A 26,975-nucleotide genomic window follows, 5' to 3' on the forward strand; every position below is an offset into this window, starting at 1 on the left:
TCATTTGTCTTTTCTCTTTAAACTACTCAGTTTGTTTAGTATGTCAATGCTTTATGTTGAAACAGATGACAGAATTTGTTTAATGAAACAAACAATCAGCCAAATATGACCGACATCTGACGATAATCACACAACTATCGTTTATTGTAGGACTTAGGTATTGAGGTATACATATCATATCAGTAACATCGCTCCCATAGTAACATCTGCACGGTAACAGCTATCGCGAGCTGTCATTAATATATACTCAGAGATTCTCTTCTAAATTACGATTGCAGTTTGCTGATCAGTGATTGGACAATGAATTGAATGTACGTATATAATGACCCACGGAAGAGTTCTTTATTTATAGGAAAGGATGATATTGATAGTTACCTTCCCTTTTGGCTGGACAGAAAAGACGAGATAAGAGAAGATGAGCAGTCAATAATGTGGATACTAGCTAAAGAACATAGCTAAGCTATGGAATGCCAATCCATCGTAGATTCTAACTAGCTATTTACAAAGGACTTATGTTCCAGTACATTATCTTTACATGGGAAGCGAGTATTAGCTTCTAAATTGACATTTCTTAGAGAAGGATGTGATGTTGGGAAATTTTTCTCCAAATAACTAAGCGAAAATATTCAAGGATGGGTTGCATTTCTGAATTTGATTTTAAATTCCGGTGTCACGTTAAGGGTCTGACTGATTATATAAGTCCTTTAAACAGCCCTTGAAGTATTTTTTGCTAAATTTGGTTTACCTCTGCTTTGCCTTTGTCAGACCTATCATGGTCCTCCGTCAGACATTAAACATAATTATCTGCGGTCCTTGACGAGATTCAGTCGCTATCCGAAAGCAGAAAAGTTAGCAATACCGAATATAATTTTTCTTTTCAGCGGTCAGCAGGAGATTAGACGGTGAGAGGCCAGCTATGATAGTCTTCGTTAATGAGGATACACCGGAAGCAAGCGTTACACTTAATATTTAAAATAAAACACAAAAAATACACTTGACACAAATTCATGAATGTCAGCGAAGGGTTCATTGACTGAATCTGTACTATTGAAAGCAAAAGAGATTTTAATGGGTTCTCGATAATAATCCCGGGTTACATCGGAGTTCTGCCAAGCCCAGTCCAGTGCTACAGCTCGCCATCCGACCAGATGCAAAATTTCATTTCATATAATTACATGCATTTTCGAGTTCTCGTTGCTAGATGCTTCCTTTGAATTTCAGTTCCCTTATGGGGAACAATAGGTTACAATAATTTGGATTTGTTTTTATAACACTTATTCGACTCGGACTCCGAAAAGAATAAGTAACTCATAAATAATCTTATTGTAAATTTGATCTTACGCACTAAAGAATAAAAATGTCGTTTTGAGCATGAAAATTAAGAATAAAAACTGCGTGAGATAACTTTTCTTGGACTTACCAGCTAAGTGATTGAAGAAGTGACATGTAAAATAAAAAATATAAAAATAAAATTAAAATATGCATCTTCAGCTCAAATACATCCAGTTGTTTATTGAGAAATGCTGCAAAATTTTTCCTTCACATAACACCTGTACCCCAGTTCAATGCGTGAACGTAAACGCGCTGTAAAGGCGCCATGAAAATACAAATGCTTTTTTTAAAAATAAAGCATGTACTTACGTTCTAATGGTTTTATTAGAAGCAAGGCCATGGAATAGAAACAACAAGGAAAAAAATCAAGAACAGAAAAACGAATGGAATTACCTAACTAGCAAGAGATTTGATATTCATTACACAGTCGTCCAAAACCTCTGTACAGTAGTTAGTTCTGATATGTAACTACTTATAAAATCAAGACTTCAATTCCTAGTATCAAGTGAATGACACTTCAACGTCACAGTCTTCTACAGATACCATTAAATCTTTCCTTAAACTGAGCCACTCGATCGAAACCGGATCCTTAGCTACTTATGGTTCACCCTGAATTAATATTTTTACAAGAACCCACTTCAAAAAAACTTAAAGCAGTTTTAGGCAAATACAACTTGGGTAGTAGGGCGAATATCAGAATGCCGTGTTTATTAGCTAGTGATCATAATTTTTCGGCCAAATATTTGTTCCCGATAATATTTGTGTAACAAAAATCGTAACCTTTATTATCACCGAGAGTACATTACAGTGAAGTATGAATATATATTACATGATGGTTACTGCAGTAGTGAAAGCAGTGAAAAGACTTGCTAAACCCACCAAAATTACTATGAAATAAAATACAGATACTTACTGTCTGTTTGCCAGTCAAGGTAGGTAATGGGAAAGAGAGAAGTATTAGTTAGTTATGCACATTTGTTATTGCTTTCATAGTTCTTAATCTTAGTATCGTTAAGACAAAGTGTGTTGATAATTGAACAACCAGGGGTAGGACTAACTGCCAAGTCATATTGCACTTGCTACAACTGTCGGGTACTTCAAATAGTGACCATATTGGCAATGAATGGGAAAGTCTGACCGGAAAAGAGTCTTGGACATATTGTCAACCAGCATTGGTAAAAAGGTCACTTTGCCTTCCGGTTAGCTCAATGGATAGAGCTCTGGACTGTTGTGCGGGAGGTCGAGGGTTCAAGCCCCGGCCGGACCAACACTCAAGGTCTTAAAATAATTGAGAAGAATATCCTACCTTTCTATAACATCAAGTAATGGTTAGATATTCTAGTCTTCTCGGATAGGGACGATTAAATGGAGGTCCCGTCTCCCACAGGGTTAGGGGTAGGAGACGTTAATTTCCCACGCACGAGATTACTGTGTAATGGATGTCCTCCCCTGGGGTGGGATGGGTGGGATTTAATGGGTGGACTACTGGCATGGATCGCATATGTTCCGTTCTAGTCCTGCCCTACTGCGGTAATGCAGTGAAATATGGTGAGAAAAAAAAAAGTATTCCTCTTGGCTGCAATTATAAAATGGTGACTGTGGTGAAAACTATGCCCGCCCGATTCATTGTAAGGAAAGCTTACAACTCTACTCTTTCGCAAAAGGAGATAACGAAAAATCATAATAACTCTGTGTCTCTCTCATAATGACTGACCGGTGCATCAGAAATGTGAAAATGAATGAGAAATAGTAAAAATAAAAGAAAAAGATACTTACGACCTGTTTTGTCAATGACACGTTGGTGACCAGATAAAATAGAAAAATGACATAATTAAACTTGAATGTTGTGTCATTTTAAAGCCGGTTTAAAATAGAAATCATTAATGTGAATTAACTTTTGTATTTGAACATATTTTTGTACTTATATCATAATCTCTTGCGGACGCAAGAGATTGCAAACAGAAACAAAGAGCAGTTTAACGCTCCAAGTTATGAGCTCCTGTTTTCGGATAAGTGAACCATTTAGAGACATGCAAAAACGATTAATTTTCCTAAACAAAAGATGAAGCGACATTTTACCGCCTAAAAAGGAAGAAAAAGAAAGGAAAACAGAGGATGATGATAACAAGAAATAGTGACTGACTTACAAGCGAAACAAAACTTAATATACCTAGCAAAGCTAAGAAAGTCAAATTCTTTATTTGACCAAAATTTACATGAATTGCGAACCTCTTTGAAAAGTAAATATAAAGAGAAATGCTTCGGGAAGTGTTGTTAAAATAAATTGTTAATTTTTTAGCGTTTTGCTTGAAACACGATTTCTGAATTAAAATATTTTCTTACCCGCTAAAATATCCATAAACCATAATTTTAAAGAGGAAAGAACGGCAAAATAAATTGTTAGTTGAATTAACGTGTACAAAGGCCAATGATCCCAAACTGAAAAAGGCAAATGATAACACACAATGAAACTGTTGTGCGCGAATGTTATTCTACTTTTTTAAGTGGCTGAATATACTTTGCGTAGGATGTTTAACTTGTCCTAAAGTGATCTGATAGATACGTTGAGGAAAATATCGATTTTAGATTACTAAAGTTTCACCTACTAAGCGATCATCAGACTGAAGAGTATTCTACGAAAGCAGAATTTTACGCTCAAGTTTTTAATTAAAAAGTTCAGTTAAAAAATTATTTAGCTCGGTTGGAATTGTGCTCTCTATTACTGGTTACTACAAGGAACTTTTTACCACAAGTGGCAATAATGTCGCAATCTGATCGGCCAATTTGCACTTGTCGATATGAGTACAGACAAAGCTGCTCATGTCAACGTGACACGCACTCAAATGATGCCTTTATTCGACGTCGATATTTTGTTGTCGACCAATCGCCTGCGCTTGGAGAGGCCACAACATTTTGACCACTATGAGGATGAATATCGTTGTCGATAAGAGTACAGACTACGCTAAACCACTATCGGTTTGTTTAATGCATCTTAAGCAATCGCAATGTCAACTTGCTGAAAAAAAGATCTGATCTGGTTAGAAAATGTCGGGCTAGATTTCAGAAAACTCGGCCACAAAAATGTTTTACTTGAGAAATATCCACCGCAGTCCCGCAGTGGTGTTTAATAATGCTGCCCCCGCAGTCCGCAGTGGCAAGTCTTTTCCTAAGCCGACCGCATCATTAAATACAGTCATCGTCGCGCGTTGCGAATCGACCGCATCAACCCCTCAACCAAAATAAAGAAATATTGATTAATTTATTTCAAACTGTGTTTCTATGAACTTTAATTAATACTAACTACCGATTAACAAACAGCGAAGCGAACTATTAAATAGAGTCATAAACCGCGCGTTTACGCGAACAATTACACACATTTCAATAACAATTACACACATTTCAAATTAAACCTTACATACTTAGTCCGAGGAGGCGCAAGCTAATCGTGGAAATCTTTTTACTATATTTACAAAAGCGGTCATCGCAATTAACAAGGTTCATGTCGCCTTCACAAATAGAACATAATCGACATTTGGCCAGCAAACCCTCCCCCATTAACCACTGAATAAGTCTATCTTTATCGTTCAGTAAAACAGCCAAGTTATCGTAACGCCATTTTCTCTGCTTTCTCTCATCTCGCGCATAACTTCCCTTTGGCATGCCACATTGTGTCTCCTTGTCTTGTTTTTGGGCTTCAGGTGGAGTTTGTGTGCCACTGCTGGATTGCCGGGGTTTTTTCGATACTATACACACTTGTAAACATGTCTCAATAAAGTGCCTTTTTTAATCAAAACAACCGCCTCCCTTTGTTTGTCCTAAGGATATGATATCTTATTAAATGTGAGAACAAAATTCTTTTAATTCCTTATATTTTAATTTCAGAGATGTAACAACTCTTAAATAATGGACAAACGAAAATTGCTTTCAATTACTCGCCAGAACAATACCACTAGCATAAATCTTAGTGCCGGCGTCTCAAACAACAGCTCACGTTATTCCAGTCATGTTAACCTCTTTCTTAGTTCACTGTAGTAAGCTAAGGATATGATATTCTAGTTATACTCGTGGTAATCCCTTCAAGAATGTATACCGTTTCCACGCTTTACAAGCAGAACGAACAGACACGGGTGAATTTACAGCGACGATTGAATTCTGTACAATTTTCTTACAGCAAGCTCTTCACTGACAACGAAATACACCGTTTTGTTAGAAATAAGGCTGTATCGGTTGGAAGCTCAGAAAGCTATTTTAATCCCACTTTGCTTACTACAACAGCCTTTATCCTCGCATGCAACGACTCCCGCGTTGAAGTCATTTCCACCCACAGGCAGCCTCTTAACCTGTTCACCATATTTGTTGGATTTCCAGGGACTGGTGAGTATAAAATATGTATATTTGGTTTTATGATGCCTTAACCAAAAATTTCCTATTTTTTTTCCTCCGTTCGGCAACGGTTTACATGGGTTAGATCGTATCTGGTTAGTCTTGCAAACCTCTCGCTAACTCTAACTTAACCCTTATTTTTAAGGGCCCTTTTCATAAACAAGACTTTTTGTTTCTACGACAGGAAAATCGTCTGTGATACAGCACGCAGCCCAGGATCCCCTAGAAGCTTCAGACCTAACCTCAACTGTACTCAGCAAAACAACTTCGTCAGGTCTGGTGAAGCATCTGGCCCAGAACAAGAAAGCCATTCTATTATCTCTGGAGGTGTTTGACAGAATCAACAAATTGATGAAGTCAGACGAGGACAACGACACAGGAGACGTCGAGCTACTCTGCAAACTGTTCTCTGGTGAGCGCTGTTCCTATCACTACTCAACGGAAGACACAAGACTAATAACACCTAACACTGCTCTAAGCATCCTTGGCTCAACACAATTGTTAAACGCCGCCAAGCTCATCGCAAAGATGGACCATGGCCACGGTTTAATCGGCCGAATTTTATTTACAACTCCTCTAGCTTTAAGGCCTACTCTTTCCGAGATGGAGGCTGCTAAAGACTACCTATCAACCGAAGTCATAAGCGATTTCGAGGAATTCTTTCTGACTATTAATAAAATTGCCAAGAATATAGTTTACACCTTTGAGGATGACGCAATCGCCCTTTTGGGAGAAAACCTTGACATGTTTGTCGCAGAGATAACTGAAGCAATTCAAGACGGCACAGTGCCTCCAAAATCCAAGACACCAGAACTTATCCCCCGCCTAGCTACAGCCCTACACGTCTTCAATCACGTCATAGCCGAACTGCTCGCTGGCGTCCCTTCCACGGAACCTCCAACCAAAATAAGCAAGTCAACGCTGGAGAATGACTCAGTCTTCGTTAACCATCTTGAGACTCAGAAGGGAATCTTATGTCAGGTAAAGCAACAGAAGTTTATTTTAAAGCAACATATTTTACTATTAAGTCGCATTTTGCCTACATTTGAAAGGAATGCCCTCCGTCGATAGTCTGTGGCTACGGGAACTGAATTTTACCAATAAAGCACTCATTGTAAAATACTCGTTTAAGTTTTAATCCTTTTCTTACATGCCTTAATTCTTGTGTAACTCTCTTTTATTCTCTTCCAGTTCCTCAAAGAAATCATTAATTTGTTTTGAGATAAAACGATCGAACAACCAACGAGCGATTCATTCGAGGAGAGCATCCTTTTGTCACCTGGACCGGCAGTAACGTACAAAGCCGTTAAGCATGGAAAGAGATCATCTCGGACAATCGCTGAGGCAGAGTACGAGCGCGCCACAGAGTCCTTGCAGGCGGATGGGTTTGGAAAAATAGTACAATTACGTGTTCCACGGGCCAGAGCTACAAACAAAGTCTTTGTGAAGTCGAAACCAGACCCGTATCCGACCACAGCACCAGCAACAAGTACTGAGTTTCATATTGTTTTGGCTAAACCAATACATAGAGACATTACCCAGCCAATGGTTTAATTATCTTCAGTCAAATAGCTTCCTTCAGTAGTTTTAAGAAACGTTTTCATCAACTTCTGGAGTCTCACCGTGCCTAAGAAGTTTTTTAACTCGCTATGCATGTAAATTCATTTAAGTCTGTCACTTTCCCACTCCCTTTAGAATATTTTCCAAGTTAGATGTTTTTAAATTTAGATTAGTTTATCGAGCAAATCTCCTTTTTATCAATAATGTACGATGTAATTTAAATAAAGTCAAATTTATGGCTGATGTTTGAAATAAAGCATTGCTCTTAATTTTGCCGCGCGTTAACGACACCACTAATTAGGTAGCTTTCTCTTAAGCCTTCATTAAAAATCTATAGCTTACCCATATTGTCAAATCGAATTAGGTTATTATTCATGTCCACTAAGAATACTGACCAGGGTTAAGCAACTTAGAAGAGTTATAATGGTTAACGATTAGCTTCTTTTTATGGTTACACTGGGCCAAAAAACAGATTTGACGTCAGACAAATGCAGTCCAAATGTGGTTCAAATGTAACGTTTGTCATATTTGTCGGTATTTGACTTGAAGACAAATATGACATTTGTCCTAAAGATAAACAGGATAATTGTGCATTTCCTTTTGGGTGTAAATATGGACAAATGTGGTATTAATATGAATTAAATATCATGATTTGTCCTGCTCTGAACAAGGACAAATGCGTTAAAGATGACATTTGTAAGAACAAATTCAGGACAAATGTAGGGCAAATATCATCTTTGTCATGGAATGATCCAAAATTCTCTTCTCCTCTATTGACCCTGTTGTCAATTTACACAAAATTGCTTTTTCCACATGTTATTTCAGTATTAGGGTTGCAAGTACCCAATAATACACTGCATTCAATAAAATATCAGAAATTTCATTGTTTCAGTGGCAGTTTAAAATGGAATCGCATTTACTTCGATTAATGCAATCCTCTCATGTCCAATCATCTCACACCCACAGTCCTGACTAAAATCAACACACATAAATGTATAGTAAATGGAAAATTTATCTAACATTTCTCCTTTGTGTACAAACAAAACCATTTCTGTTGAAGGAAATTAACATTTAATAAATAAATGTATTTAATCAGCCCCTGTACACTTATATATATGCCATATATGTGATACAGACTATAACCTTAATAATTGGGAAAAGCTACAAGGTAAGTTTAAAATATAACATCATTGATTTCAAGTCTTCCAGCAGGACATTCTCGACAAAACATTTTCACATGAACTGTACTTAGTGTGTTATGATTCATAAAGAGGAGTTACTTCCAAAACAGTGCTACTTAGGTACTGCCTGCCCTATCAGTTTCAATACAGTAGGTTCTCTTTTTATAAGGAATAAAAAGACCGAACATCATCGCAACATACCAATTAGTCTTTGATCACATCACCAACACAGCTAATCCTACAAATTACTGTCAAACTGCTGGTAAGTTTTTTTTACAGGAACTCATCAACGTTGTGTTGCAATGTTCCAATATTGATTGAAAGTTTGCTGCATGAAATTAGCAACAGACTCACTTCATAGGAATTTAACTAAAAGGTCATATTTCACATGACTCCTTTTGAAGTGTGATTTCCTGACAATGGCAATTTGAATGCTACATTCTTGCAGTCTGTTACGTTGATAAACAGGCAAAAATTGAGCAATTTTATTTTCTTTCTTAGAAACAGATTAGCAATTACATTGTTTTATATGGGAAAAATGGAACTTGAAAATAATTCACAAACTATTCTAGCAAATTTGAAGTGAAAGTTGCAAGTTGCATTCAGCAAGCTGTCAATCAATATTTTCACATCACAATGCAATATTCTAGAGTTCCGATCAGGAGGCAACCAGTTTGACCATAATTTTCTATAGTCAAATGTTAACCAGATGTTCTTTTGATGGCAACCTTGCAAACTTCTACCTCAACATTGGTATTTGATGACAGTCTGAGTCGAGCGAGCTGCAACCTATTTGAGTAGGTTGAAACTTTCAATTTGAATTGCTGAGTAAGTTCTCAAGCACTGGTTTTGATTCTGCCATATAAAGTCAGGTATGACAAACTAAGTTTCAAATAAACAGCATGATATTGCCTATTATTATCCAACTACACCTAGACGAGTACAAATAACGCCATAGACGAGTACAAAGATCACGCAGTATTTGTACTCGTCTATTGTAGTACTGGTTAAACAGGTTTTCTCGCATCGCGCAAGCGAAGAGTTGGATTGTAGTTACGAAAAAAAAAAAAGTGGCGGACAATTTGAATCATATTTCCGTCGACGAAGAGTCAAAATGGCTGGCTAATATAGGTCCAAGCTCATTAGATGAATCGAACGAAGAAAAACAGCTTGACGACCAGAAAATTTCTTCATTTCATGAAGAAAATAGAAACAGCGACACAACAACACGCCAATTCCATTCCGCTTCGCATACTTCTGTCACGCACTCCCCATAAACAAATATCCGCAAAATTTGCCCGCACTGAAATAACAGTTTGGCGTGTTGGATAATAAATAACTTATTAGACGTTTTGTTGTGTAGTATCGCTGAGTATTTTTACTCGTATTTGCATTTTGACTCGCCCTAAGGGCTCGTCAAAATACGGCACAACTCGTAAAAATACTCAGCGATACTACACAACAAAATATCTAGTAAGGTATATATATTTGCAGTTAATCAACAGATTGCGATGAATTAGTGACAGGCTTAGCTCCAAATTGCCAAACTGTGAATTTCCCTTAAAAATTCAAATCTGTCCCTCAAGGTTATGGCTTACACTTTTAATTTTGAAGCTCGATTCCTGGTTTTGGTAATTTAACTAAGCCCATCACTTATTTCTCGAAGTCTCTCGATAAACAGGCGGGCGATGGCTGACTGAATTTACTCTGTTTCTTTTAAGCAGAGCTGGTATTACCTTGTTTTATACAGCAAAATGAAAACGGGAACTTGGAAACTTGCTTGAGCAAATTTGATAGTGAAAGTTGCAACTTGCTTGTACAGGTTGAAAGCTGCTCGACTCAAGCTGTCAATCAAATACCAATGACGAGCCAAACGTTTGCGAGTTTGCATTAAAAAGAATGCCCAGTTTGACTGTAACTATCTGAGGCTTTATTTTTGGCTACAAAATGAACTATCAAGCTATAAAATTCAAATTTTTTTACAACAATCACCACAGTAGCTAATTACTTTCCTTAAAGTGTTGTTGACATTAAAGTTTTGAAACTGATGCAAGTGACAACACACCTGGTCAAAACAAAAAAATAATTGGTCACGTGATAAAAATTTTTAGTCATTTTTGTTTAGGATAGGTACACCATTATTCGCTCACATTGTGACCCCTTTGATTCCTCCTAGAATTTATTACTCTTTCATCCTGCTTGTTTGCCACTTGGGGCAATCCCTCATTCCTCATGTGGGTTAACAACTCTTCTAATTTTTGGCTTGAGGGTTTTAAAGTAAGTCTTTCAGGCACCTGTGACAAAAGCAATTCAAAAATTATATCACAAATCTTGATCATTGTCCAGAATAAAATAAAAATACCTCTGAAAAGTAATATAACTGAAAATGCCTGAATGTTGCACTCATTTTCCTTGTTTGATATTGGATAAATGGACCCAACAAAAGAATCTTCAGAAGTGGCCAAAGTACATACAAATTAATGCAAATACCATAATTTTCACTTTCTTAGTCAGTCATATCATCAATGGATAAACTTAACGGAATAGCTGTGTGACCAGGCTCACAATTGTGCATGACATTGCAATATTTTTGTTCTAATTTTAGAATTACATCTTCAAAAACTATTTCCTATGATAATAAATTATCATACACACAGGATTTGCATCATAAATTTTCTTTAAGTCGCACCATCACACCTAACTATTTCCTATGATAACCAAATCATCCTAACCACAGGATTTGCAGCTAAATTTATTTTAGAATGATCACACCTGACTTCCAAAATTTTAGAGAATTTCCTGCTATTGTTCGATTCCTTATAAAATAAGTACAGTTAGTTAGTTTAACTCAGTAGTTCAGAGTGTCAAGACCAGCACTTACAAGCTCAGAACCTCTTGGTCACAAAAAAAGTAACTCCAGTGCATGTAACCTCAAGTTAGTGACCTATTTTACTGAGGATTTGCTTGAAATCACCCTCTCTTTTTATCAGTATTATTTCTTTTGTACTTTCCTGTATAAATAAAATTTTATTGTGGCTGTAAGTCTGTCTCGTTGTTCAAATAACAACAGCACAACCTGCCTCGGTCACAGCTGGTTTAAGTTAAAGGCTAGAGAGGAACTATGGAAGTAAAGTGTCTTGCCCAAGAACACACAATACAACACACTGGTCCAGGCCAATGCTCAAACCCAAACGTCTGATCCACAGTCCAATGTGCTAGCTATTAAGCCACCAAATATTATAGTCATAATTATAGAAGATTAATCTATACTTACACTCTAATATAACAGGATCAGCCTCTTTGAAAGCTGATGTTGCTCTGACACCTCTTTCGATTGCTTGGGTAACCTCAAGGTTGGTGTGATTGTTAAAACTGAAAAGCAAAATGAGCTTAAGCTTTTAAGTACTTGGGTTGATGTATACAGTAACTCAAATTAATAGAAACACTCAAGACATATATTGTTCAGAAGAAGTTTGGGAGAACCAAAAAAGTTGTTAAACACTGGCCAATGGCTCATATTCCCACAGCATTTCTCATTCTCCCAACTTACCTATGACAGTTCCACTATCATGCACCATCTCACCAGGGCTTTATGAAAACACACAATCATACATATCCCTGATCATCTGATATGGTCGGGGATAAATCGGGAGTGCTTCTATTTACCTGATGGCTGCCAGATTTCTGCAATCATTCCCAACATATGAAAACATAAATTGGCAAAATCTGGGATGGTCATGAAACAGCAAAATCCCAGAGCTTCTGGGACTTTCCCAGCATACATGTACAAAAAACCTGGCTTACATCACAGAGGGCGCATCTTAAAAATTTGGCCAAGTTTTTCAAGTCTGCCATTCTCAACCTTGCCCAATCTTGACCATCCTTGTTCCTTTTTGGTTTATTGTTACCTCTTTGGTGTTTTTCTAACTTAGAAAACTAAATTTGAAAGTAACTTTTGTACATCAGCAAAGTGGCTTAAAATATCATGACATAGCTCCTTTAAAACTATACTTACTACAATAACTCAACAATAAATTTCATCCTTTAAAAACAAAATGGCCGTCTATTGTTATGACGGCTATGTGCATGAAATCAGCAACAAAGTGTTATCAACAAGCTGTTATCAACACCGTGACGTCTCAAAGTTAAAATAACCAAAATACTCACCACCATATCTCGTGGAAGGTTTTCACTTTTCCTTTTTTCTGCCATTGCGGGTGCTGACTGTTGGCCTTGTAAGTTGTCAATTTATTCTGTAAGAACAAGTTTTCACTGAAGTGTGTCAAACTGCCCTTCGTGATCGGAACAACTCGCTCTAGCGTTTACAGAGACAGTGGCGCGGTGGCTGGAGTTGATCGGCTCCTCCATGAGGAGGAAGATGGTGTTCCGCAGGGCACAAATGAAGGCAAGCGAGTGGAGGCGACTGGTTGATAAACTGGCGAGGTCTCTTCTGAATCACCATTACTGTCAAGCTGCAAATCACGACGGATATGATTTTCAGATCGAGATCTCTCGATGGAAATCCGCGGACGGTCTTGCGCTCGAGGAACGACTGTAGTTGTCCCTGGAGTTGTCTAAATATTCAAAGAGCAAAACGAGTGAATTGCTGACCTGTCTTACTGACCTACGTTTAATTAATACACGTAAACGCTTACCGTTCGACGGTGAAAGTGCCTAGACGTTAGCGGTGACTCGGAAAGCTTGTCAAAATCAATCCCTGCATTGCTCGATCTGTCTCTGTGAGACATACTACAAAACTGCGGAGTAACTTTTGGTTAAAGGCTTGCTTCAACGAAGACGTGACACTTGGACGAAAGACGCTTTCAATTTGAAGTGACGTTCGAAATCCCACCGATTATGTTATGTCCAAGAATTCGAATCACACAAAGCGTCGCGCGAGGGCCTTTAGGGATTACCTGCGCATGCACTTCCGAAAATTTGTATATATTTTTGCGGATCGGAGTGCAACGGCAAATGTTACTGTAATGCTCGTCAGTTCTCGTCATTTCTTAGCTCAATATCTTTTCTCAATTCGAAATGAGGGAAAAAGAGTTATTACTGCAGTCACTGTGATGACTTTGTCAGTCGAGGTACCCGATCGAGACATTTCGAAATTGCCTCTGAAAGTGACAATAGCGCTAGTGACGTCGAAAGAGAAATTCTGAAATACACTGCTTGGAATCCTACGATAGTTTTGAGGATCATGAGGAATACCTCAGTGCAGATTTAGCCCTGTCCTTATCCTTTGTTCTATCTTTTTTATTTAATTTTAACACAATGACATTTCTCTTCTTTTCGACAGTCTAATGGGGGACATTGGCTTGGGTTTTTACTAATAAAATACGAACACGTATGATGCACGATCCTCGCAGTAGATAGCGCTATTTATGCAATAGAGAAAATCAGACCTGAAAAAAATCAGGCCTGTACGGGACTCGAACCTCTGACCTGTGCGATACTAGTGCAGCGCTCTACCAATTGAGCTAACAAGCCAACTGGGAGCAGCCCGTTAAGTTGATTCGTACTAAACCCGTGAAAGTGATAAATGAGATACAATGAATATATGAAGTTCATATATTTTGAACTGTGGTATTTGATACGTATGATGCACGATCCTCGCAGTAGATAGCGCTATTTATGCAATAGTGAAAATCAGACCTGAAACTGCATCATACGCATCTAATACCGCAGTTCAAGATATATGAACTTCATATATTCATTGTATCTCAAAATACGAACAGTACCGCAGAAGTTAACAGTCAGTTCAGGCAACTGTATGGCTTGGACAGGTCAAGTCACGCAATTCCTTGTACGAGCCTCTACCAATATTCAGTTTGTTTAAGTAAAAATCACACTTTTGATCCAGACAAAAAATGCCCAAATCTTAGTGATCTCCTTAGAGATACAAAGTAGGGGAACTGAATAGATCATTCAAGGGGGGACGCGAGTGAAAAAACGTCTCCGTGGGGTAAAATAGGGTTGGTATGATGTTGAACACATTTGTCTGTTTTGTCTAATATTTGCCCTTGAATGAAATATGGCTTCATATTCAAACAATATTTGTCTTGCATTTATCTGGGACAAATATTATAAAATATTTGTCACACATTTAGAGTCTTTGCGACCAGGACAAATGTAAAGTCAGATTTGTCTCACATTTGAGCTAGAGCCAAATTTTGTTCAAATCCATTATTTCATTCAGTGTTAGGGTTTTACCTTCTTTTTAGGGTTTGGGTTTCCCTCAGCTAAGAATAATCATTACGTTTAAGCATCTTAGAAGAGTTGGACAAATTTCTTTCATAGACTTCGAGACTGCGGAACGCCATTAAAACTTCACAATGACAACGGGTTAGAGTTTGCCTTTCTTAAATGGGGGTAGTCGCTGGCATTTTTACATCGCTCACAAAATGCATTTCCGAGAGCCGTTTGCACCTGTTCCGCCTTTGTCCGATGAGAGTAAAAAGGCTATTGATGGAATAATTTGCGACTTTTGGGCGGATAAGCTATTATGCTTTTAAAAAGGCTTTAACAATTCGGGCTAATTTCGTGGCATCAAATTGGTATCCTTTTGTTTATATTTTTCTGCGCAAATTTTATTCATGGACTATGGGACTGCAGATGGCGGTGGCAGTTCATCCTACTCCTTGCCCTTTAACAAATGTCATTCAACGACAACGGGACTGCGGACCGCGGTGGCAGTTTATAGTACTCCTTGCCCATCAGAACACATTTCATTCATCGACTACGGGACTGCGGACCGCGGTGGCAGTTCATCCTACTCCTTGCCCTATAACAAATTTCATTCAACGACAACGAGACTGCGGACCGCGGTGGCAGTTTATAGTACTCCTTGCCCTATAACAAATTTCATTCGACGACAACGGGACTGCGGACCACGGTGGCAGTTTATCGTGCTCCTTGCCCTATAACAAATTTCATTCAACGACACCGGGACTGCGGACCACGGTGGCAGTTTATCGTGCTCCTTTCATTCATCCACTATGGGACTGCGGACCGCGGGAGCTCTCCACTTATAAAGAGCGTGAGTGGCCGGGTATTCTGCAATCCCTCCAAATGTCGCCTTGAGAACGATTATTTGTTATGACGATTAGGAATTTTACAGAGAGAGAAATCACATTAGCACACCAACTACAATTCATAAATAAAAGTCAATTATCAGTTACGGAAAGGAAGACAGGTTCTGCGCGTATTTCACTTGTTGATAATCAACTTGCTTCATATAATTCAAATCCAATAGATACCATCATCGTAACCAATAACTATTAAGGAACGTAAATGTTACTTACTCACTGATTTGTCAAATTTCCGGAGCCAGCGAGCCAGATTAAAAGGAAAATGAAGATTACAAGAAAATAGGAAATTAAATGTACCGGAGTAATCAGGCAACTCAATTCATTGCCAAAGAAATAAATTTCAGTCTTCACATGTTTCGTGAAAAAAATCACGTGTAGCAATCAAAAAGCATGCTTTTAGTGTTCAACACTGTGTCTGTGAGAAACAAAATAAATGCAACTGGAAATTTTTCTTGATTTTATGAATGGTAGAAACCTAAACTATTTACTGCTTTCTAACTGTAATTCTATACCGTCCCCTATCATCCATACAAATAGGTAAATACGTGGACTCCACCTGTTTGTAGCAGTTTTATTTAGTCAATAACCATTATTAAAATCAATGACTACTTAGAACGAGAGCATTATTTACGATCTGAATTGTCAAACGGGGACCAATGCAAGAAGATTTAAAGAGAAATGAAGACAAAAAAAATAGTAAAGAAGGTGAAAACACCGTGACTAGAGTACGTATTTACTACAAACGACAATTAATCGTAAACTCTAATATCAATTACGAACAGGCAGGAAAATTTCGTGCTTCCTTTCCTTTCTTGAGCATTTTCAGTCTAGATATTCAACTTGTTTCAAGATTGAGTACAGACAATGCTACTTATGTCTACGTGACACGAACTAAAATAATCCTTTTATTTGACGTTAATATTTATCGTAGATTCACTCGGCTGCGCCTCGAGAGTCCACAAACTTTTGACCATTGCGGGGATGAATATCTTTGTCGGTAAGAGTACAGACTGCGCAAAACCACTGTCAACCTGTTTAATGCATCTTAAGCAGTCGTAATGTCATCGGGCTGAACAAAAGATCTGAAGTGGTTAGAAAATGTCGCCTTGAGAACAATCTTTTTCACGAGGATTAGAAATTTTTGAGAGAGAGGAAGCAAACTAGCACGCCAGCTAAAATTCATAAATTCAACTCAATTATCAGTTACGAAAAGGAAGACAAGTTCCACGAGTATCTCACTTGTTGATTAGTGTCAGTCTGGATAATCAACTTGCTTCAAGTGATTCAAATCCAGTAGATACCATCATTGTAACTAATAATTATTATGGAACGTAAATGTTACTTACTAACTGATTTGTCAAATTTCCGGGGCCAGGGAGCCAGATTAAAACGAAAATGAAGACAACAAGAAAAGAGAAAATTAAATGTACCAGAGTAATCAGGCAACTCAATTCATTGCCAAAAAAATAGATTTCACTTTTCACATGTTTTGTGAAAAAAATCGCATGTAGCAATCAAAAAGCATGCTTTTAGTGTTTAACAATGTGTCTGTGAGAAACAAAATAAATGCAACTGGAAATTTTTCTTGATTTAATGAATCGTAGAAACCTAAACTATTTACTCTTTTCTAAATGTAATTCTAGAATGCCCCCTATCATCCATACAAATAGGTAAATACGTGGACTCCACTTGTTTGTAGCAGTTTTATTTAGTCAATAACCATTATTAAAGTCAATGACTACTTAGCAACGAGAGCATTACTTACAATCTGAATTGTCAAACGGGAACCAATGCAAGCAGATTTAAAGGGAAATGAAGACAAAAAAAAAAAAAAATAGTAAAGAAAATGAAAACACCGTGACTAGAGTACGTATTTACTACAAACGACAATTAATCGTAAACTCTAATATCAATTACGAACAGGCAGGAGAATTTCGTGCTTCCTTTCCTTCTTTCAGTCTAGATATTCAGCTTGTTTCAAGAAATTCCAATTTTTCTCAACTGGTGAATATTAGGCAACGAAAATGTTACGTACGGTCTGATTTAACAAATGTGAGCCAAAACACCAGATTAAAAGGAAAATAAAGAGAACTAAAAAAGTAAACACACTAGAGCAAAAATTGGGATGAATTCATAACACAGAATTATCAATTGCAACCCGAGGAAACTAAACCTCACTGTTTATTTGTTTTGTATCGCAAGGTGTACGACGGCAATTGAGAAGTTCCCCCCATCAAATAAAAAGGAAACAAAAAACGAAGGTGGAAAGTAACGAACTGGAACAACGATTAAAAATTAACTAATATAGCACAGATATCAGTAAAAAAAAAAAAAAGAGAGAAGAGTTTCGATCCGTTAAAGCAAAAACTTTTTTAATTTTATTGCAAAGTTCCATTGGTCATTACTCTTTTTGAGATCTACAAAATGGAGACAACTTATTCCTAGAAAGGATTTCAAATGCAACAGAAACATAATTAATGTTACTCACCAGCTAATTTGTCATCTGACCCAAATGAATCAGATGAAAGAGAAAAGAAACAGAAATAGCAAAAAAGTAAGTAAATTAGAACAGGATGCCAGTAAAAATTGAAAGAAAAAGCAAACTCCAACTAGTGAAATTGAAGCGGCATAAAGATCTTCTTAATAGATTTCGGATATTATACATATAAATTTAACTCGATTATTAATTGCTCAGGTCGCACTGAACTCAGTCAGTCTTCTTTCAGAATATAGCTGCAATTTTTAAGTGGCTCTGAATTGAGTACAATTCCCAACGGGTTTTTCGGGATCTATGAAATGGTGCATATTTGAGGCAGAGAGCGAAAAAAGTGGTTAAAAATGCTGTCATAAAAAAAAAAAATTCGATGGATGGAACAATTTCATTTCTCAGAAGCCTCAGACTACTTAGACCGCCGGTTTCAAATTTCCTCAACTGTTTTATTTTTATCATGTTTTGTTAAATATCGTAAAAGACAAAAAAAATTATCATTTTGATAGTGGTAAATGTTAATATTCTTAAGATAAAACCTGTCTCAGTAGGAAAAATTTTAAGCTTTCTATATCAAATATAACCATCTCACAATATAGTCCCTTTGCATGTTCATCGCGATGTTTCGGCCGCATAGTGCGAGTTTTAATTTTCTCCAATTTAGAGATCGAGGTTTACTAGATTCGAGTTATCCCATGAACCGTTCTTTTTTTTTAAGCTGTGATTGGGTGGAATCTGTCAGACGCAATTGATAAATTTTGAAAATAAATGATAACGGTGGTTCGCTGTCTTACTTCTCTCCTACCGTTATATTATTGGATAACTCGAATTTACAGTGATCAACCCAGCCCGCTTTGTATTTAACTTCAGCGGCGAAACAATCCAAGACAACGAGATCATAGCGCCTTGCGTCGTCTAGTCACTGTTAACAAACGTTTTAATTGAGGCAGCTATACAAGCAGCTTTACAGAAACTGGAAAACGATTCTAGCATTTCTCATGGTATGGCACTATCACCAAGTCAGATCATGGAAATCTTGAGCCTAGAGATTTAAATATTACCATCCCTATAACGGATCAATTTACGAACAGATAGAAGACACAATGACTACATCGGGAGAAAAACAATAATTGATCATCTAAACGGAGCATTCACTCCGATGAGAAACCGCAACCTTTCCTTTTCGTCTTAGATGCTACTTCCTTAGAAATAAACGCAGCATTAGGGACAGGAAGGATCTCCTAATCAACAAAGTCAAGTTCTGACTTTTTCATTACAGGATGACAACAGCAGTTTTCCAATTTTAAGAAATGTAGCTACTAAGAAGAGACAAACGCAAATTCAATAGAGATAATTAATGTTACTTACCAGCTAATTTGTTATAAGGCCCAAATGAATCAGATAAAAGAGAAAAGAAAAAGCAACGTCAGTAAATTTGAGCATGATATAAAAATAGGCAGTTAAGGCTGCATATAACTACTGCTGCTGCCCCCCACATACTTTAAATACCCTGTTACGTAAGAGAAGGATGATTACAGAATATAGAGACTAATTGTCACTCAACAAATAATCAAATTGTTACAAATAATCATATTAACAATAGTGGAAACAATAAAAATTATGTAAAAAATGATAACAATAAGAGATTGTAATAATAGGTAATAGCTCAAGAACCTCTCCGTTCCTCTATCTGTCTATCCTCCAGGCTTCAATAATAATTAAGCTAGGTTTCTTTAAATTTAAACTTTGCCGTTTATTAAAAATTGTATTCTTATTTCATTGCAATTCCATTTTTGTGAGACTTTTATTTGATACAACAGGGCATTCCGCCTGGCAAATTTCGCGGCGCTTTAGAGCATTTGTCGCTAATTGAAATGGTAAAATGCTCTCTTTATGAATAAATAACGTTGTTCTTCAAAGTTAGCAGGATGCGCAGATCAAACCTTTCTAGATATATCAGTAGTGTATCACGTGCTAGTTCCGCGTTACTTCTGAAAATATGTAAGACACACTTAAAAATGACATCACAGGGATAGTGGGTGACAATATTTCAAGATAAGAGTGAATTAGCAATGAGGAAGCACGATCTGACTGTCAAGAGGCACTAAAGCGGAAAGCGAGGGAATGTTCTCCAGTATTTTCTTAGGCCGTGGTTGATAAATTTGAAACATGTTAGGTTTTTCCTCGACAAGTTCGACCAACAGCGAAAAATAAAAAAAGAGATAGGGCGCAATTTTTTTTTTCTTAGTCACCATGTTCTGATAGGATAAAAAGATGTCAAATGGCTCCTTGAAGAGTGATATAGCCTACGAGGGTCACCTATATTTTGATTTTCTTCCCTACTCTGTGAATCCATGAACACAAAAACTTCAAGGTATGCGTAATCAGACAGTACAGATCGACAACTACGCATTACTTTATGACAGCCGCGTTCTTAGAACAAAACCCCAGGACTGACAAGCCAGGCTTAGGTGCAGCTCAACCCAGGACGACCGCGTAGTCCGCCATTTCTACATTTTTTGTACCGCGTATCCAAAACGTGGTAATCATGGAAACGAAAAAAACACGGACGAACACGTGTAACCGTTTGTGTCAAGTTAAGTCAGAGATCGACCAAATAAACAACTCAGAGATGATCACCGATCAATTTATGCAGCGCATCCCAACCCAGCCTCTTGTTTTACAATTTCATTTTTAAATTTAATTCCGATCATAAGCCGCACAAGTTCGATAAACCCATAACTACACGCAGGTTTTGAAGCAAGTGTGTTTAGTGAGCTTTAATATAATCGCTGACATCGATTTTATGGGAGGCGTGCTATTAGATCAAAATAATGCGCAAAACCATTTCTTTCCACGAAGCTGGACCTGAACACTGCGAAAAACAACAAAAAGAAACCTTCGATAATTGGTATTTAAGGTCTAAACTGTATTATAAAATGGTTTATGTGTGGTTTTCAGTTCTCCTTTTTCTATTTATCCTTTTTTTTTATCATTTTTATTTTTCATGGATAGAGTAGTCTATGAAAAAACCCATGTGTACACCCAAAGGGAAAAAGATAACATGGAGCAATCTTGACCGAACAATCAAAATCAGGTCGACTTAACTTAAAGACGCATATCGCAACCCTTTATCAAAGAACGTATTCGTGTGTTTGTCGCCAAAAGCGCTGTAATTACCTTGCCACAAAAAAAGGTTACTTTGAGGAGGCTCTAAAGGGTTTTCCACGATTAACAGCAAGTGCCAATCAGTAAGAGATATCAGGACTGTCAAACTTATCATCAGGATAATGACTAGACATATTCATAGCACTATTTTAGGGCAATCTTTTAAGGGGGTTCGTCAGACATGATATGTTGGCATGGCAACATAGTAGAGCTAAAAGACCTTCTAAAACTCAGTTTTTAAAAGATATCTCAAAAATCAAGTCGGTTAACTTTTTTTTTTAAATTTCTTAAACATCATCACATTCTCTATCTGTACACGTGATATAAAAAAAGCTATCAGGTAGAACTTGAGTTATTTAGGAAAATGCTGTTTTAAAAATGTAAAAAAAATTCATTAAATAACTTTTCATCTTTATTTTTTTCAGGAATGCGTAATGGCGAAAATAATTTGTATTCAGAAAATCAGGGCCAGATAGGTCATCGCGCTAATTTTCGAGATACTAGCACATCAACTTAGCAGGCTTTATTTCCGGTTTCCGCTCTTTTAGGTCACACTTTACCGTCGGTCATGCGTTTTAAATGATACCCGCTGACTCAGTGGCTCATGTTCGAGAGGACGAGTCCGCATCCGCGTGATAAAACGATGTCTTCAGGGAAGGGAAAGGCAACCCGTAAGAAAAAGCGCTCGTTCTGAAAATGGACTTGACCTCTTTTGTGATTTTACACATTCTTGAAAAAAATTATCAATTGAGTGTCAGACTGCTTCCCGTTACGAGTGTAGGAAATGTGAAAGTATTTCGGAGAGAATTCTCTTGTTTGAGGTCACTCTTGCGGAATTCGATTTATGGCGACAAGTTAATGTTGCTGTTGGCGCCAATGCAAGTATACCATACAGGCCGTTGGTGTTGAATTTCTCGTACAGAGATTGTAGTTTACGATAAGAAAGACCAGCATCTGCCAGCTTCTGGACAATGCTTGAGAAAAGATTAAGCTTTCCATCAAACGTCTGCATGGTGTCTTAATACGTCGTTCTAAGAATATAGCCTCATCGAAGGCCTCATCCGCCGATACACATTCACCATGGGTCACCACTTGTTCATTGATTTGCAGAGGACCAGTGAAAGTAAATTTTCGAAGGGCTCTGTCGTCTTTCAGAGCGTCACGAGCTTTAAACTTAGCAGAAAACAGGGTTTCCTTTCCGCGGATGCGAACGCGCGCGCTACCGCTTAATTCCCTCAGGAGTAGTTTGCTTGCGTGTATCTTGGAATCCATTCTCCGCTCGGTCCAAAAAACCCTTTCGAGCCTCCTTGAAGTCACAGATAATTAAAACCATCCATGGGATGGTTTTAATGAGATCAAAAGATTTACCCATCTTGTCCGCTTCAATAGCCAGTTTAACACAGGCCTAAAGCCCTTGATCTTAATCAATCGCTAGCCATGTAGCCGATGTAATTGAAGATGTATTTCATCCAAATAACGGACCTCACTTTGACATCGAATCTCAATTGACACTCTGCCAATCATTGAATTCTTAATCATTCCATCATATATATTGTTTCACAAGAATAAAGCGACAAAACGATAAATCAATCAAACGATTCAACAGAAGAATAATTTCATATCATAACGAGCTTTCCCTCTACCGTTCATTTTGCGAATATTTTCAAATGACGAATGACAGGCGGATACAATCACTTAGGATGAATATGACTGTGCCACCCACTCCAAGAAGTAGAAGAGAAAAAAAGATACACAGAATCAATAATAAAAGTAACATGTACAAACGATCTAAAGAATTGACCTGAACTTGACTTGGAATTTTTACTACCACTATGCCAAAAACAAAGTAAAGAAAGTTTGCACTTACATGCTAGCCGTCCAAATGTGTACATCAAATACATGGTGGAACGGGAATGAGAAAAGGAAGAATGAACAGATTAAAAGAACAAACTAAAACAGAATCCCTACCAATGTATTCTTATTACGAGGAAAAGGGGGAGTGAGATCTTCTTAGATGAATTTGACTATGCCACCCATCCGAAAATTAAAAAGAGAAAAATGACTGTACGTTGAGATATTGAAATCAATAATAGCGGTAAGATAAACAAATATTCAAAGACTGGAACTCAACTCGACTTCGAATGTATTCTGATACTATGTCAAATACATGGTTGTACAGGAATGAAAAACAAACAAACAAAGAAACTACAGCAGAATTCACTCTGATTAATATATTCTAATTACGAGGAAAAGAGAGAAAATCGCCTTGGGTGCTGAGACTGTACAATCTACTTCGAGAGAAAAAAAAAGTGGCTAGCTGTCGAGTTTAGCTAACTTTGCATCCTTGCATCAACGCAACCAAACAAAAAACAAAAAAACAAAAAAGGCATGGCATTTATTACAAACTCATTGAAACAATTATGAATAAGACTCAGGTGGTAACGAAATGTTCTTTGTGAAGAACACAAGAGTGCCTCACACAAATCACTAAAATATCTCAAACCTCTCGTGATCACAGACGAACGGGAAAGGCTGAAATGCACTTCAGTCAAACAAATATTGATGACTGACTTCAGTTCGTAGAAGGAATTAAGGTAAAGATCAACCAAAACATGTCTACACCCCAAACCTGTCCTTCTCCCACAACAGGCCTGGAGACAGTCTGTGCTACTTATAGGAGAATGCGTGTGGCTGGGCTTCTCAAACTCAAAATTAGGTAAAAAGGAGAGATACTGTATCTACTTACTTTCTGTATTCCAACGCAGATTTCAAGGAAAGAAAAAGTTCAAAGCAAATATGTTAACGACGCTAACTTTTGCTTAAGATTATTGTTCATATTATTGCTTTCATATGAGGAGAGAAAGTTTCTTTTTAAACTAGATGCAAAGCATAAATGTAGCCATACCCCCCTCATCCAAAAAGAGAAAGGGAAGGGAGAAAACGTCTTTGAAAACCTGACAAGAATCGTGTTATGTGACGTCACTCTAATCTATGAAAAATTTTGCAACTTGATAGACTGGTGGTATTTTCCGCGTGGTGGCACGTTCTTGCGCAAAAAATAATCGAAGTAAACAACAGAATTCAAATGAATTCGTTTTCAATTATTTTGGGTAAACTCGCAATTCAGTGTCCGTGTTTCAGTATATACAATGCTATAGGGATACAGAGAAGAGGATTATGAGCGATATTTGGTATAGAGTAAGAAAAGGACGATGTTCAGTTAGCATCGCACTGTCGAAACGATTTCAACGTTCACATCGTCTCTGCTTTCAATAGTAGTCAGTGACACGGTCGTGTAAAAAAAGTTGGATAGCTCTATTAGCCTGCAGCACCGTCCCCAACGAGACCGAGTGTTGAAGGCAGACAATTCTTTTACCCCAAGTCCATTGAGGGAGTGCTCCTTGTCTTCCATTTGAGTTTTAACGACGGCACAACAATTATAGTGAAGAATTTCTTCCGGAGAAGATGTGGCGAGTACTGGGGCGGCCTGATATATGAAAGATTTTTCATAGCCAGTTGGCAACGAAACAGAGACATCGTTACCTCACAAAAAAACATAACAATGGCTTTCTCCCGTTCTTCTTGAAATTTCTCTATTCCCGACGGTGACCATTAAAACACTCTGTTGACCATCGTGTTCATTAATAAAACCACCAACTCTAACTAATCAGAATTTATGAAAGAACCGACAAAACAGTTAGCCAATGGAAAATCATCGCACTGTTTCATGCAAAAGATTGACGTCATAAACAGGATGCATGTCAGGCTTTCGTAGACGTTCCGTCTCTTCCGGGGAGGAGGAGGTGGGTACAGCTACACGTAGGCCTTCGCTAAGCAAATAGTTTGGTGTTGATGAAATATAACTCCAGGGTAATCTAACTATTCCTAGCGTCTGTATAGTGCCCACCAATTTCTAAGGAATTAGAGTGCTCGCATTGACAATTTTTTTTCCTTTGATGACTAGAAGGTCGAGAGTGTATCGAGATAACTGGGAAAAATTAAAATTAATGTTTAGAGAGGTCTTAGTTATGACGAGCTAACCTTTTGCGGAACTCAAGTGCTAATCAAATATTCATAATATTGCAAAACGTAATTTAGAATGGTTCATTTTAATAAAAAAAAAAACTTCAAAAACCTGTACTACTAGCGTAACGTATTTTCCTTAGTTTTTAAGTTCTAATCAGGTCACGTGACCTCAAATTAGCAAATTAGCGGGAAAATATTCAATGTTTTCATGTGTTTTCCTTTTCCAATAGTTTGTAACCCTAAATATGAAAAACTTGAATTCCTGCTTTTTCTTTAGATGTTTGACAGATGGATGTGTGATTTAATCGACCCCATTACGAAGCGCCTGAGTGAAAAGTGTTATCGATAAAAACTCGTTTTTATAGTGAACATAAAACCACTTACCCACTGACATATCCAGTAACATTAAGGGAATAAAAGAAGCGGAAGAAGCAAAATTAGTGTTTCAAGCTTACAAATCACTTCAATATATTTTTGCCATGTACATACACTATAATGTCTACGAAATTCTTAAAAAAGATAAAATGGTGGCTACTTACAACCTAGAGATTGATTTCATTTTGGAAAATTGAGAAAAATGATAAGGAAAGAAGAACATATTGTTAGTATTTAAATGCAGAGCTAAAAAACTAATATATATTTTTCTGACTACCGCTTTATCTAAATGTTTACGTAGGGACATTTTGATGTATTTTTTTTTCTGGTATTCAATTTAGAACTACACAGTCTATTCTCAGAGTTACTTGGATTCCCGCATCTTAGGAGTTCGATCTGATGTTTCAATAAAGCCGCCAATAGAGTAATTGACTGGGACTTTGTAAAATTCAAACTTGTTTAGATACTTATTTTTTAATCATTATTATTCTGTTATTAATCATAACATAGCAAAACGATTTAATACAGCACATTAAATTGTGAAATAAAACTTATATTTAAAGACACAGTTACAAAGAATTCCAAGCAATGTACGTGCTACAACATTCTTCAGCTAGACCAAACGTGTCACTAGCAAAGAAACGAACGGAAAGTTGGTTAAGTCAAACAAGCTATATATAAAACTGAAATTTACGCAGAACATATGATGCAAGTATTAAACATAAATTTTCGTGGATTAAGATCTCAGCAGGACCAAGTATGGACGTAAATGTAACACATTACTTAGGTACTTTAACACTGATAAGTTTGACAAGAATCGTGTTATATGAGGTCACTCTAACCTATGGAAGACTTTGTAACTTGATAGACTGATGGTATTTTCCGCGTAGTGGCACGTTCTTGCGCCAAAAATAGTCGAAGTAAACAACAGAATTCGAATGAATTCGTTTTCCATTATTTTGAGTAAATTGGCAATTTAGTGTCCGTGTTTCAGTATATACAATGCTATAGGCATACAGAAAAGACGACACGGTCGTCTAAAAACAGTTGGATAGATCTATTAGCCTTGCAGCACCGTTCCCAACGAGATCGTCCGTCGAGGTGACCATTAAAACACTCTGTTGACCATCTTGTTCATTAATAGAAAATAAAACCACCAATTCTAACTAATCAGATTTTATGAAAGAATCGACAAAACGGCTAGCCAATAGGAAATCATCGCACTGTTTTAAGCAAATGAGTGACGTCATAAACACGCTACGTGTTAGGTTTCCGTAGACGTTCCCTCTCTTCCGGGGAGGAGGAGGGGAGTACAGATACACGTAGGCCTTCGCTAAGCAAATAGTGTTGATGAAATCGAACTCAAGG

At 37.3% G+C, this 26,975-nt stretch overlaps 1 long non-coding RNA gene across 3 annotated transcripts; it reads right to left on the bottom strand.

Moving 5' to 3' along the window:
* Positions 1-8,269: 8,269 nt before the first annotated feature.
* Positions 8,270-15,327, bottom strand: LOC148730709 (uncharacterized). Of its 3 annotated transcripts, XR_016001146.1 has the most exons (4): positions 12,624-15,327; positions 12,007-12,140; positions 11,731-11,828; positions 8,270-10,750 (listed from the first exon to the last, which is right to left on the bottom strand). It is a non-coding gene; the product is annotated as an uncharacterized LOC148730709 (long non-coding RNA). The 3 variants fall into 3 exon arrangements; XR_016001144.1 differs by having other exon boundaries at positions 12,007-15,323; XR_016001145.1 differs by lacking the exon at positions 12,007-12,140 and having other exon boundaries at positions 12,624-15,318.
* Between the last annotated feature and the right edge of the window lie 11,648 nt (positions 15,328-26,975).

The sequence above is a fragment of the Stylophora pistillata genome, chromosome 5, assembly GCF_964205215.1.
Source record: "Stylophora pistillata chromosome 5, jaStyPist1.2, whole genome shotgun sequence".
NCBI lineage: Eukaryota > Metazoa > Cnidaria > Anthozoa > Scleractinia > Pocilloporidae > Stylophora > Stylophora pistillata.